Consider the following 15,387-nt stretch of genomic DNA (forward strand, 5'->3'; position numbering starts at 1 on the left):
TGTAGTCCCCCACTCCCGCTTGTCGCCAACGACGCGAGTTGCGCCCTAACCAGAAAGTCATTCTTATAGTAGAAGGCGCACGAACTACCGGAACTGAGGAGAAATCGAGGCTCTGGAGGCAGAGAAGTTCGCCCATTTGGGCAAGTGTGAAAGCGCGGGGCCGGGCCTTGAGCTCGCCTGCTGACTGCCCCACTCCCGTTACCTCCTTCCCAGATTCTGTTCTGGAATGACAAATAAAAAGTAGCTTCGAAACCCTCCGGAGGACGACGCCGGAAGTCCCGCCTCCAAATGTTGCCCACGTTGCGCCCTCGCCTGGGATTTGTTTGGACCAGAACCTCCTTCAGGTGATGCATGAACTTCTGACCCACGCATCTGAGCCCAAATCACCCGAAGAATGAATGGGTTTGCCACCCCCCTGAGATAGGGAGGCCCGAGTGGAGGAGGCCTGGAAGAAAATTCAGGACTCCCGTCTCCAGCGTGGTCGATTTGAAATGTCTGAATCTACAAAGTGCCTGTTAAGTAAGCATGTCAACCCATGACACTGTTGGGGAAGAGTTGGAGCCTGGATATATAAATTTGGGAGTTATCTTAAACTGTTATTTCAAGTCATGACACTAGGTGAGTCCGTCAAGGAAATGAGTGTAGACTGGAGAGGAGAATGGACAGAGCATGAACCCTGGACCAACCCGACTTCGTTAAGTGGTTGATGACAAGAAACCAACAAACTCGTGTTAGGAGTTCTAACATCACCCAGAGGTATATTATGCAATCTTCGAAGTTACCATTGGTTTTTTTGGTTTTTTGGTTTTAATAACTGGAGCGGGAAGAATAAAAAGCAACTCTCATGATTTGAAGATGCATATGGATTGAGAAATGGAATCAGGTGGTGCAGAAAATGCCCTTAAGAGACTTTACTTTTTTAAGATGTGAGAGAAGTATAATGACAGGATGTTAATTAGGTCAAGGAATGAAAAAAAGGGGGGGCGATGAAGAGTATCAATCAGAGTTTTGCAAGAAGTACTAGAATATTTTATAAATATACATGTATGTATACATAAGTGTATATGCATATATATAGACATGTATGTGTAGTATGTATGTAAGAGATTTATTTAAAGGAATCAGCTTATGATTGTGGGCCTGGCAAGTCCAAATCCAGAGAACAGGATGGAAATTCTTCAGCTGGAGCTAATACTGCAGTCTGGAGGCTGAATTTCTCCCTCAGGGTACCCTTATTTTCTTAAGGCCTTTCAACTGATTGGATAAAGCCCACCTATGAAAATAAAATCCTTTGCTTAAAGTCAACTGATTGCAGATGTTAAGCACATCTACAAAATGCCTTCAAAGCAACACCTAGGTTAGTGTTTGATCCAGTAACTGTAGTATAGCCTGGCCAAGTTTGCACATAAAACTACCCATCATACTCCACCCCTTGTCAGTCTTTGAACCATATCTCCAAAAAAAAAGATATACTGTCGTCTAACTAGATTCAATCTGGTATTGATCTATTGTTATAATAGAATAGATCGTATTACATACGATGAATGTAGTATGATCCTCTTGGATCTATTAATCTAATACTAAACTATCTCATACTGGAATGCCATGGATGCACTTGTGACTAACAATAAATTTGATTAGGGCCTTATACCTTTAAGAAAAGAAAAAGATTAAATATTATCAGATAGCCATGCATATTAAGTAAGAAAATCAATCAGAACAATAGACCTTTCAGAGGGTAGGGGCTATTTTTTTCCCCAGTTCTTTGTCTATATTACTCCTCTAAGCATTTACTTCTGCAGGGCTTGGGGCTTGGTGATTAACTACATCTGCTTTCCTTGCAGCTGCAGGGAAACAGGAAATCGTTTCTGTTTCAGAAGAAGTTTAAAGGGCCTATAGCTATCTTTTTTTTTTTTACGAGAGAGAGAGAGAGAAACACTCATTTGTTGTTCCACTTATTTCTTTAAAAAAATTTTTTTTTTAATTTTAAAAATTAAAAAAAAAAATTTTTTTATTGATTTTCTTTTTTAGAAAGAGAGGAAGGAAGAGTGTGAGAGAGAGAGAAACGTCAATGAAATAACATCAATCAGCTGCTTCCTGCACACCCCTTTGTGGGGGTCAAGCCTGAAACCTGGGCATGTACCCTGATTGGGAATCGAACCTGTAATCTCTTGGTACATGGGATGATGCACAATCCACTGAGCCACACCAACCAGGCTGCAATTTCTTTTTTTAAAATGTATTTATTGCTTGATTTTGGAGAGAGAGAGAGAGAGACATCAATTCTACTTTTTTTTTTGTTGATTGCTTTTTGTTAGTCCTCACTGGAGGATATTTTTTCCATTGATTTTTTGAGAGCGTGGAAGGGAGTGGGGAAGGAGAGAAAGAGAAGAGAGAGAGAAAAAAATATCATTGTGAGAGAGACACACCAATTGGTTGCCTCCATTCACACCCGACCAGGGTCAGGGAACAATCCTTCAACTCAGGTACATGTCCTTGACCAGGAATCAAACTCGTGATCCTCCCGTGTGCAAGCCAAGGCTGTAACTACTGAGACATACCAGCCAGGGCTGTTGTTCCACTTCTTTATGACCTGGGATCAGATCAAATCCCCATCCTTTTGGGATGATGCTTTAACCAAATGAGCTACCCAGCAAGGGCCTACAGTTTGTTGTTATGTGAGCCTACTAACGTGACCTCTCGCTTCATCAAGTCTCCAAGGAAGAAAGAAAATCTGCAAGATGGGCCTTTGTAATCTCACGTTAACATAATCACATGTACTCATAACCACATTCATACTATCACCTTTGAGTATTCTGTATGCCTAGAACAAGTTGTAGGTCTGGCCCACACTCGAGAGAAGTCATATAAGAGCTAGAACACCAAGAGGCAGGGATTATGAGGCCCACACTACTCATCTTAGGGTCCATCTTCCACACATTTTAAGAGGTTCAGATTCTTTTTTTTTTTTTTATCTTCACCATTTTTTGTTTAGATAGAGTGGGAGGGAGAGAGAGAGAGAGAAACATCGACGTGAAAGGGACACATTGAGTGGCCGCCACCTGCACAACCAACCAGGGCCGAGGACAAACTGCAACCGAGGTATGCGCCCTTAGCGGGAACTGAACCCCGGTCTCTCTGGACTGCAAGCCGATGCTCTAACCGCTGAGCCAAACCAGCCAGGGCAAGAGGTTCAGATTCTTATAAGAACAGATTCTAGCCCTGGCCAGTTTGGCTCAGTGGTTAGAGCGTCGGCCTGTGGTCCGGAGAGACCCGGGTTCGGTTTCCGCTAAGGGCACGTACTTCGGTTGCAGTTTGTCCCCGGCCCTGGTTGGTCGTGCGGGTGGCAGCCACTCGATGTGTCCCTTCACGTCGATGTTTCTCTCTCTCTCTCTCCCTTCCTCTCTCTCCCTCCCACTCTATCTGTACAAAAAAATGGAAAAATGTCCTCCGGTGAGGATTAAAAAAACAAAAAACAAAACAAAAAAAGAACAGATTCTAGTGCTAGCTTTGGTAGCACAAACACAAAAATTGGAAAAATACAGAGAAGATTATGGCCCCTGCGCAAGGATAACACAAATTTGAGAAGCGTCTCATATTAAAAAAAAAAACAACAACAAACAGATTTTAGCCCTTCTGGCCCAGGCCGGGTAGCTCAGTTGATTAGAAAATTATTCTGATGTGCCAAGTTTGTGGGTTCCATCCTCAGTCAACCAATGAATGCATAAATAAGTACAATAAGAAATTGATAGTTCTCTCTCTCTAAAATCAATAAAAAAAATATACAGACTCTAGTGGGATGAGGAGGGAAGCAGAGAGCAGTTAGGAAGCTATTACAGGAACTCAGAAAGATGTGGCTCAGATCACAATAAGGTGGCGAAAACTTTATATATATATTATATGTGTGTGTGTGTGTATATATATAGAAAGTAATTTTAAAAAAAGTGTTTTCTTTATTGATTTTAGAGAGAGGAAGGGAGAAGGAGAGAAAGAAACATTGATGAGAGAGAACATCGATTGGCCATCTCCTGCATGCCCCCCACTGAGGATTGGGCCTACAACCTGGGCATGTGCCCTGATCGGGAATCGAACTGGCACCTCTTGGTGCACGGGTTGATGCTCAACCACTGAGCCACACCGGCCAGGCATGGTTTTTTTATTGCATGCATTTTCTTGACTCATGTTGTTCCTGACGCATATGAACAGAACACATTGATTTTATGGTTTCTGTTTTTAAAAATATATTTTTAAATGTATTGATTGATTTGAAAGAGAGATAAAACTATTTGTTGTTTCCCTTATTTATCCATTCATTGATTGCTTCTTGTATGTGCCCTGACTGGAGATCGAACCTGCAATGTTGGGGTATCAGGATGATGCTCTAACTAATTGAGGTACCTGGCCTGGGCCTTTCATGGTTTTTGAAAACAAGCTCTTGACTCCCAGGTGAAGGCATTCAGATCAGCTGGAGAAGTTCAAGAATCACCCTTGTGTACTTAAGGGCTTTATAACCGTATTCGAGTTCTTTCCTACTGGTTCTGGTGGATTCCACCAAAAAGAGGGAGAGACCAGCTCAAACCTGAAGTTTGAACGTGTAAACTGACTCATTATATGCTTCCTTTCTCCTGATCTTTTCATAGCAATGTATTCTAGACGAAACCGCACCGTATTCACAGAAGATCAATTGAAAATCCTTTTCAAAGCATTCAAAAAAAATCCTTACCCAGATTTCACTACCAGGCAAAAGCTTGCGTTAGAACTGGACCTTGAACAGTCTATAGTCCAGGTAAGTTACAAGCTCTGTTCCTCCAAGACAAGAAGTGGAAACATAGTGGGGAGGATAATTAATTGAGTATATATTATGTGCCAGTGTGCTAAGGGCCTTGTGTGGAGGACTTTTCTTGTTTTTAAATCCTTACCCCAGGATATTTTCCATTTATCTTCAGATAGAGTGGGAGAGAGGGAAGGAGAGAAGAGAGAGAGAGAAACATTGACTGGTTGCCTCCCACACAACCCCGACCTAGGCCAGGGACCGAGCTGCAACCAAGGTACATGCCTTTTGACTGGAATCGAACCTGAGACTCTCTGGTCCTTGAGCCCACACTCTAACCTCTGAACCAAACTGGTGGGGGCTGGAGTACCTTTTATTATTTATTATTATTTTTTTTATCTTCACCCGAGGACATTTTTCCATTTTTTGTTTAGATAGAGTGGGGAGGGAGAGAAAGAGAGAGAAACATCAACGTGAAAGGGACACATCGAGTGGTTGCTATCCGCACGACCCAACCAGGGCCAGAGACAAACTGCAACCGAGGTACATGCCCTTAGCGGGAACTGAAACCCACCAGGGCTGGAGTACCTTTTTAAAAAATTTTTTAAATTGATTTTAGAGAGAGAGAAAGAGAGAGGGAGAGAGAGATAGAAACATCAATGAGAGAGAACACTGATTGGCTGCGTCCTGCATGCCTCCCACTGGGGATTTGGCCCACAACCTGGGCATGTGCCCTGACCGGCAATTGAACCGGTAACCTCTTGGTGCATGGGTCAAGCTCAACCACTGAGCCACACCGGCCGGGCTGGAGCACCTTTAAAATTTTTTTCATTTTGCCGTGGCCAGTTTGGCTCAGCTCTTAGAGTGTCGGCCCATGGACCAGAGAGTCCCGGTTTCGGTTTCTGCTAAGGGCACATACCTTGGTTGCAGTTTGTCCTCGGCCCCATTTGGAGTGTGGGTGACAACCACTTGTGTCTCTCTCACATTGGTGTTTCTCTCTCTCTCTTCCTACCTCTCTCCCTCCCACTCTGTCTGAAGATAAATGTAAGAATGTCCTCAGGTGGGGATTAAAAAATTTTTTTAAATTTTATTTTATTGAATGTTAGAGGAAGGGAGAGAAAGAAACATGGATCTGTTGTCCCCCTGATTTATGCACTCATTGGTTGATTTTTGTATGAACCCTGACTGGAGAGCAAACCCCCAACCTTGGCATATCGGGACAACACTAACTGACTGAGCTACCTGGCCATGGTTCTTCTTTTTTTAAAAATGTTTTTATTGATTTTTTTAGAGGAAGAGCGAGAGAAAGATCAATGAGAGAAGCATCAATATCGATCAGCTGCCTCCTGCACACTCCTACTGGGATCGAGCCCACAACCCAGGCATATGCTCTGATTGGGAATTGAACCAGTGACCTCTTGGTGCATGGGTCGACACTCAATCACTGAGCCACACCAGCTGGGCTGAGTTGGTTCTTAAATGCATAATAATCACAGCATCTGTTTATTAGCTTAAAAGGGTATTATAGTCCTGGCCAGTCTGGCTCAGCAGTTAGAGCGTCAACACACGGACCAAAGTGTAGCAGGTTCGATTTCAGTCAAGGGCATGTACTTTGGTTGCAGTTTGGTCCCCAGCCCTATTCGGGGTTGTGCGGGAAGCAACCAATCAATGTGTCTCTCTCTCATGGATGTTTCTCTCTCTCTCCCACTCTATCTGAAGATAAATGGGAAAATATCCTCAGGTGAGGATTAAAAAAAAAGGTTATTATAGCAAATAATATCAGAACCCGATTGTGAAGGTGCTAAATACCAAGCCCTGACCTAAGACTTGGTTAAAAGGGGACAGATCTCAATAAGAATCTCGAGGTTAGGCCTGATGAGAATGACTGCCTCCCTGGCTGGTTTGGCTCAGTGGTTGAGCATCAGCCTGTGGACCAGAGAGTCCCAGGTTCGGTTTCCGCTAAGGGCACGTACCACACACACACAAAAAGAATGACTGCCTTTGGAGCAAGGCAGTGATGGGGCTAAGAGGGCATACATCCTTAATTCTCTTTTCCTCACTTAGAATTGGTTTCAGAATCGAAGATCTAAGTACGGAGTCGAGAGAAGGTCAGACTCTGAGGAGGACTTAGAAGCAGGCCCAGACCAAGATCACCCTGTAGAGAGTCCAGGTAAATAGCCTAGTCCAGTCCTGTTCCCCAGCAGAGCCTCTGAGGTATCCAAGTACTTCTCTCCTGTAGTCCATCGAGCCAAGTGCTACTCTGCGCGGGGACAGAATGTTCTGTCTCTCAGGCTCCCCTGGTGGCAAAGGGTTCAACATGGCCCCTGGAAATTCTTCCCTGTGTAGTCCATAGAACTTCTTTGTTTTTGTTTTTTTTTTTATCCTCACCCGAGGATATTTTTCCATTTTTTGTACAGATAGAGTGGGAGGAAGAGAGGGGAAGGGAGAGAGAGAGAGAAACATCGACGTGAAGGGACACATCGAGTGGCTGCCACCCGCACGACCAACCAGGGCCGGGGACAAACTGCAACCGAGGTACGTGCCCTTAGCGGGAACCGAACCCGGGTCTCTCCGGACCGCAGGCTGACGCTCTAACCGCTGAGCCAAACTGGCCAGGGCAATTCACTTTTTTTTTTTTTTTTTTTTATCCTCATTCGAGGACATTTTTCCATTTTTTGTACAGATGGAGTGGGAGGGAGAGAGAGGAAGAGAGAGAGAGGGAAACATCGATGTGAAAGGGACACATCGAGTGGCTGCCACCCGCACGACCAACCAGGGCCGGGGACAAACTGCAACCGAGGTACATGCCCTTAGTGGGAACCGAACCCGGGTCTCTCCGGACCGCAGGCGGACGCTCTAACCGCTGAGCCAAACCGGCCAGGGCTGTTTTTGTTTTGTTTTTATCCTCACCCGAGGACATTTTTCCATTTTTTGTTCAGATAGAGTGGGAGGGAGGGAGAGGAAGAGAGAGAGAGAAACGTCGATGTGAAAGGGACACATTGAGTGGCTGCCACCCGCACGACCAACCAGGGCCAGGGACAAACTGCAACTGAGGTACGTGCCCTTAGCGGGAATCGAACCTGGGTCTCTCTGGACCACAAGCCGACGCTCTAACTGCTGAGCCAAACTGGCCAGGGCTGTTTTTTTTTTTTTTTAATTCTCACTTGAGGATATTTTTCTATTTATCTTCAGATAGAGTGTGGGAAAGGGAGAGAGAGAGAAACGATGATGATGAGCAAGAAACATATATTGGTTGCCTCCCATGCGTGCCCCAACCAAAAACCGAACCCACCACCTTTTTGGTGCACAGGAAGATGCTCAACCAACTGAGCCCCAGTCAGGGTCAGACCTTCTTTCTTTCTTTTTTTTTAAAAAAAGTTTTTTAAAAAATATGTTTTTATTGCCCTGACCAGTTTGGCTCAGCAGTTAGAGCATCAGCCTGCAGTCCAGAGAGACCCGGGTTCGGTTCCCGCTAAGGGCATGTATTTTGGTTGCAGTTTGTCCCCGGCCCTGGTTGGTCATGTGGGTGGCAACCAGTCGATGGGTCCCTTTCGCGTCGATGTTTCTCTCTCTCTCTTCCTCTCTCTCCCTCCCACTCTGAACAAAAAATGGAAAAATGTCCTCAAGTGAGGATTAAAAAAAAAATGTTTTCATTGCCCTGGCCAGTTTGGCTCAGCAGTTGGAGCATCGGCCTGCGGATTAGAGAGTCCTGGGTTCAGTTCCCGCTAGGGGCACGTACCAAAAATAAATTAATTAATTAATTTATGCAGGGAAATGTTTTTATTGATTTTTTAGAGAGAGGACGGTAGAGAGAGATAACATCTATGTGCGAGAGAAACATCCATCGGCTGCCTCCTGCACGCCCCCTACTGGGGATCGAGCCTGCAACTTGGGCATGTGCCCTGACTGGGAGTCAAACTGGGACCTCTCAGTCCACTGAGCCACACCAGTCCGGCTGGACCTTCTTTCTGATACTTTTCCCTGCATGCCTTCTTTCCCCGAAGACCAGCAATTCAACCATAGGTGGTGTCTCCTCACAACCTTCCTGCTAGAAATGGGCTGGGACAAGGTCCTCTCAAGGAGAGGCAACAGGTTCCAAATTAGATGGAGACTGTGAGACATGTTTGGGTTCCTTGTTTGAATCTGTGAACTGATCTCTACTCTTATACCCCCTCTACCCCCGACCTAGGTAGACAATACAGACAGCATCGTATCAGCTACACTTCTTCCCAGTTACACACCCTCATCTCAGCATTTGAGAGCAACCCTTATCCCAATGTGGATACCAGAGAGCAACTTGCTAAGGAAGTTGGGGTTTCGGAATTAAGAATCCAAGTAAGTGATCAGGCATTTGATTGTTCCATGTTGTAGGGATGGAGATGTTTTTTTTTTTTTAATATACTCTCCCGAGGACATTTTTTTGCATTTATCTTCAGATAGAGTGGGAGGGAGAGAGGGGAGAAGAGAGAGAGAGAAACATCGATATAAGAGAGACACATTGACTGGTTGCCACCAACACAACCCCAACCAGGGCCGGGGACAAACCGCAACCGAGATACGTGCCCTTAGCGGGAACCAAACCCGGGACTCTCTGGTCCGCGGGCCAACGCTCCAACTGCTGAGCCAAACCGGCCAGGGCTGCCCTCAGTTGCTTTAATGAATTATCCTTGTTTTATCCACACAGATTTGGTTTAAAAATCAAAGATCTAAGTTCTGCATCGGTAGGAAAAAGGAACCTGAGGAGCCTTTAGAACTGAAACGAGACTAGGAACAAGACCTCTGACACGAGGGAGTTCGAGGTAATCCAGCCTGTTGTTCCCACTTTGGCTCCCGAGTGCCCAGTCCTTCCGCATGGTAGTGCCAACTCCAGCTTTCTCCTGGAGGTGAGACTCCCACTCAAATGCCTTGTCAGGCTCCATGGACTTGGGATCCATCACAGTCCCTGAAGACTCTTTCCAAGTCTGGGCCCTCCCAAGGAATTCCACTGCCTACTTTAAAATTTTTTTTCTTTAAATATTTTTAATTTGGTTTTTTGTTGTTGTTGTTTTGTGTGTGTGTGTGTGTGTGTGTGTGTTTTAGAGAGAGGAAGGGTGAGGAGATAGAAACATTGATGTGAGAGAGAAACCTTGATTAGCTGCCTCTTGCACACACCCTATTGGTGATCGAGCGAGCAACGTGGGCACGTGCCCTGATGGGGAATCTAGCTGGTGCCGTCTTGGCGCATGGGATGACACTCAACCAACTGAGCCACACTGGCTCCTTATGCCCACTTTAAACAGTTTTTTATTGATTGATTTTGAGAGAGAGAGAAAGAAAAACATCGATTCGTTCCACTTATTAATGCACTCATTGGTTGATTCTTAAAAATGTTCTTGCCCTGACCAGTTTGGCTCAGTGGTTGAGCTTTGGCCTATGGACCAGAGAGTCCTGGGTTCGGTTCCTGCTAGGGACACGTACCACGAAAATAAATCAATAAAAATAAAAATAAATGTTCTTTATTGACTTTGGAGAGTGAGCGAGGGAGAGGGAGAGGGAGAGAGAGAAACATGGGTCTACTGCCTCCTGCTCGCCCCCTTCTGGGCTCAAGCCTGCAGCCTGGGCATGTGCCCTGACCAGCGATGGAACCTGCGATCTTGGCTTATTGGGATAATACTCTAACCCACTAAGCTGCTCTGCCAGGGCTCACTGCCCACTTTTCCAGCCGGAGTCCAGGAACCCCATTAAAATGTGAATTTTTTTTTGTTCCCTGATATCTTCCCCGTACTTGGTACCTAGTAAACAATCGATACACTTTTGTGGAAGGTACAATTGAAGTAAAGGAGAAGTGAATCCTCAGGTGTGTTTTGCAGAGGCAGTAGGGTCTGCTTTGGACTGGAAAGGCGGGAAAGGGTCGGCTTCCATTTTGTACATATAACCTGGCTTCTTCGATTCTTTTTTTGTTTCTCCTTATCTTTCCTCCTCAGGTACAGAAATTACACCCAACGGCATCAATCTCATTAGCAACTGTCTTTTTTTCTGTGAAGCCAGAAGAGGGTGGACCAAGAAACAAATCTGTGTATTCGATGTCATCGGCCTGGGCTCTGACGTTCTCTCACTCCTGGGAACACGCCTCTATCATACCTTCAGCTTCTCCAGAAGCTGAGCCGTCCGGAGACAAACGGGACTTCAGGAGGCAGACAGATGCAAGGCACCACGCCAGCCCCGCGTGGCTCCACAGTTCAGCAGATGTCAAGGACATTTACATAATTTACATAATTTTTAAATCGTTATAGCATTGGCAGATTCAGGCAAAAATCATCAATGGATGTGAGATATTAGTGATTTCTTTTTAAAAGTTTTTTAAGCCCTGGCTGGTTTGGCTCAGCGGTTGGAGCGTCAGCCCACGGACTGGAGAGTCCCGGGTTCGGTTCCCACTAAGGGCATGTATCTCGGTTGCAGTTTGTCCCTGGCCCCTGTTGGGGGTGTGTGGGTGGCAACCACTCAATGTGTCTCTCTCACATTGATGTTTCTCTCTCTTTCTCTTCCTCCCTCTCTCCTTCCTTCTCTGTTTGAAGATAAATGCAAAAATGTCCTCGGGTGAGGATAAAGAAAAAGTTTTTTTTTTTTATCCTCACCCGAGGACATTTTTTCCATTTTTTGTACAGACAGAGTGGGAGGGAGAGAGGGGAAGAGAGAGAGAGAGAAACATCGATGTGAAAGGGATACATCGAGTGGCTGCCACCCGCACGACCAACCAGGGCCGGGGACAAATTGCAACCAAGGTCCATGCCCTTAGCGGGAACCGAACCCGGGCCTCTCCGGACCGCAGGCGGGCACTCTAACCGCTGAGCCAAACCGGCCAGGGCGAGGATAAAGAAAAAGTTTTTTAAAAGTATATTTTTACTGATTTTTTTTTTTTTTAATCCTCACCCGAGGACATTCTTCCATTTTTTGTTCAGATAGAGTAGGAGGGAGAGAGAGGAAGAGAGAGAGAGAGAAACATCGACGTGAAGGGACACATTGAGTGGCTGCCACCCGCACGACCAACCAGGGCCGAGGACAAACCACAACTGAGGTACGTGCTCTTAGCGGGAACCGAACCCGGGTCTCTCTGTACTGCAGGCTGACACTCCAACCGCTGAGCCAAACCGGCCAGGGCTCTTTTTACTGATTTTTATTGAGTGAGGAAGGGAGAGGGAGAGAGAGAGAAACAATGATGCGAGAGTGAAATATCGATCAGCCACCTCCGCACGCCTCCCACTGGGGATCAAGCCCGAATCCCAGGCACATGCCCTGACCGGGATTCAAACCAGCAACCTTTCAGTGTATGTGATGACACCCAGCCAACGGAGCCACACCTGCCAGAGCTTTTTTTTTTTTTTTTTTTTTTCCATTTTTTGTACAGACAGAGTGGGAGGGAGAGAGAGGAAGAGAGAGAGAGGGAAACATCGATGTGAAAGGGCCACATCGAGTGGCTGCCACCCGCACGACCAACCAGGGCCGGGGACAAACTGCAACCGAGGTACGTGCCCTTAGCGGGAACCGAACCCGGGTCTCTCCGGACCGCAGGCGGACGCTCTAACCGCTGAGCCAAACCGGCCAGGGCTGCCAGAGCTTTTTAATGAAAAAAAAAAATTAATTGTAGAGAGGAAGGGAGAAGGGGGCAGGGGGGAGAAACATCAATCTGCAGCGTCCTGTATGTGTCCGGACAACCTGGGTTTGTGTCCTGACCGGGAATCAAGCCTGCTGCCTTTTGTTGTACAGGATGAAGCTGTAACCAACCCACACCAACCAGGGCTGATGTTGTGATTTTTAAGAAATATGTATTTGCTCTTCATCGATGAAGCGCCTAAAGCCTTTGCAGTTTCCTGTGATGAGAGCTCTAAATTGTTCCCTTGTTATGTAAGTGAATGACTCCCCCCCTTTTTATTGTAGTTATTGGGGTGACACTGGTTAATAAAATCATACAGGTTTCGGGTGCACAATCCTACAACACATCACCTGTACGGTGCATTGTATGTTCATTACCCAAAGTCAAGTCTCTGTCTATTATCCATCCCCCCCAAGGCCCTCCTCCCCCTCCTGGCAATACCACACAGTTTGTGTCCATGAATTTTTTTCTCCCCCACCCATTTTTTTTGCTCTTCACATCCCATCCAGCCCTCCTCCAGTTGCCCTATATTTTATACATTATGAGACTTTTCTTATCTCTTTGTACCCACAACACCCTCTCAGCATTCATGTACCTACTCATATGCCCCATGGACACCATGTATTTTGCAGGTGGTGTAAGCCTTGGCCACAAGGCTATGTTGCACCTTTAAGAAGACACAGACAGCCCTGGCCGGTTTGGCTCAGCGGTGAGAGCATCGGCCTGCGATCCAGAGAAGACACAGACTAATTCATATGAACTCATCCATGGCACCATCCCCTTACTCTTATTTGGCATCTCAAAAATGAGCTCAGAGGGGCTGAAACAATAAAAGGAACCCACGCATGCCTGTGATACAGATGTCCAGAGGGCCGCTGATATGTGGGATTCAGTAAGGTTCTAGCAGCTTAAACACTGTCGACAAGAACCCAGTTTTCTGCCTCTGTCCACCCTAATTCCACTGTGTGGATGCACTCCTCAGTGCCCACCTGGTGGTCTCCCAGTTTCTTCGGGACAAAACACCACACCACACTATATTATGCAGGGGACGAGAGCAAGCACGTTTTCCCCAGAAACCCTAGCAAACGTCTTCTGAGGTCTGGGTTCTGCCTGGCCTATTACAGTCCTGGGCCAATGACTGCGGTTGAGCTGGAGGCGGGGAGCCCTGACTAGTTAGACTCAGGCGGGTCCCTTCTCAGAGTTGAGCATAAGGTCGGTTCTACCAAAAAATCGTGACTGAAATGGAGGGGGCGGGTCCTCAAGGAAATTCACATTGAGCTGGTGGGCATACATCAGTGGGGACAACAAATCAAAGTTTCTCTCCCTCTTTCTAAAACACCAGTGACACATTTCAAAGGGGGGTGGGGCGTGAGGAAAATTTGGGGGGTGGACAAGTGCACTATCTTGATTGTGCTGATGGTTTCCGGGGACCGTATACATATATCCCCAAAGCAGGAAAATAATCAAATCACATTAAAAAATGCCTCAGGTAGGATAAAAGCACCAATTAAAGAACGAGAAGAACGTGTGACTTGTGGGAAATTCGATTTAACAGGGAAGAACCCCTGGTGAGAAGGGTGAACAATTGAAATCGGTTTACAAAGACCCTTTTGTTAGTTGGCTTCTACCACCATCTAGTGGCCACACATGGGAACTGCCACAAAAATTCACAAAAGACTCCAAAGACACATTTGTAGGCCACAAAATTTCACAGACACGCAGGCTCGCGCCGTCAACGCGAGATAATACGACGCTCAAAGGAGGCACTTGTACCCGGGAATGCAGAGTTACTGTTTTCTCATAAACTGCACAGACATTAAAGGTAGGAAAATGCAAATATCCCAAGGGGCTCTGAACTTACCCACATGTTGATGACTTCAATGCTTCCTTGCACAATGAAATAAATATATATATTTTTAAAAAGCCCTGGCTGGTTAGCTCAGTTGGTAAGATCGAAATGCTGATATCCCATGGTTTCAGGTTCGATCCCCAGTCAGGGCGATGCCTAAATAAGTAGAACAAAATTGCAACAAATTGATCTCTCTTTCTCTCTCCCCCTCCCCTTCCTCTCTCTAAGAACCAATAAATAATAAAAGAGTAGCCCTGGCCAGTTTGGCTCAGCGGTTAGAGTGTCGGCCTGCGGTCCGGAGAGACCCGGGTTCGGTTCCCGCTAAGGGCATGTACTTCGGTTGCAGTTTGTCCCCGGCCCTGGTTGGTCGTGCGGGTGTCAGCCACTCGATGTGTCCCTTCACGTCGATGTTTCTCACTCTCTCTCCCTTCCTCTCTCTCCCTCCCACTCTATCTGTACAAAAAATGGAAAAATATCCTCAGGTGAGGATAATAAAATAATAATAATAATAATAATAAAAGAGTAAAAATTAAAAAGAGCAAGGACAAAAAAGGAATAAGAAAACAAAAGAAATGTGTGTTATTCAGCAGGGGCTTCTCAAGATGAGGTTCCTGGACCTCCTGAACCAGAAACTGGAGGAGGACCCAGCATCTGTTTACACCCCCACCTCTCCCCCACCCTTCCCGGGAGATTCCGATGCAGCTCAAATGTGAGATCCCTTGGTTTAGAGCAGTGTGGTTCTATACCAGGGGCAATGCTGCCCCCTAGTGGGCATTTGGGGCATGTACCGAGGCATTTTTTGGTTGTCACAAATAACATGGGTGGGTCAGTGCTAGCGCATCTAGTGGGACGAGGCCAGGACACAGGACATCCTCCCAAGACAAAGAATGACCCAGCTCCCAATGCCAGTAGTGCCCAGGTTGAGAGACCCCATACTGTACTATGGAACTTACCTTCACGCTTCACCCCATTCTTACCCAAACTGCCTGCCAACTTGACCCATCCGTAGGACCCTCATCCATATGCCTGATCCTCAAAATATTTAACAACCCCTAGGGCACTAAGGCAATCCTAGTGAGATCCCCACCCTTTACACAGACCCGCTGGCCAGTGCCTTCCAACGGCCCATCAGCCCTG

At 46.2% G+C, this 15,387-nt stretch overlaps 1 long non-coding RNA gene and 1 other non-coding gene across 2 annotated transcripts; both read left to right on the plus strand.

Moving 5' to 3' along the window:
* Positions 1 to 3,501: 3,501 nt before the first annotated feature.
* On the plus strand, positions 3,502 to 3,603 carry LOC118639637. Its single transcript, XR_004961217.1, has one exon. It is a non-coding gene; the product is annotated as a U6 spliceosomal RNA (small nuclear RNA).
* A 1,124-nt stretch (positions 3,604 to 4,727) lies between these two features.
* Positions 4,728 to 9,064, plus strand: LOC118638421. Its single transcript, XR_004961091.1, has 3 exons — positions 4,728 to 4,786; positions 6,836 to 6,941; positions 8,961 to 9,064. It is a non-coding gene; the product is annotated as an uncharacterized LOC118638421 (long non-coding RNA).
* The last annotated feature ends 6,323 nt before the right edge of the window (positions 9,065 to 15,387 follow it).

Source organism: Molossus molossus, unplaced genomic scaffold, assembly GCF_014108415.1.
Source record: "Molossus molossus isolate mMolMol1 unplaced genomic scaffold, mMolMol1.p scaffold_m16_p_21, whole genome shotgun sequence".
NCBI lineage: Eukaryota > Metazoa > Chordata > Mammalia > Chiroptera > Molossidae > Molossus > Molossus molossus.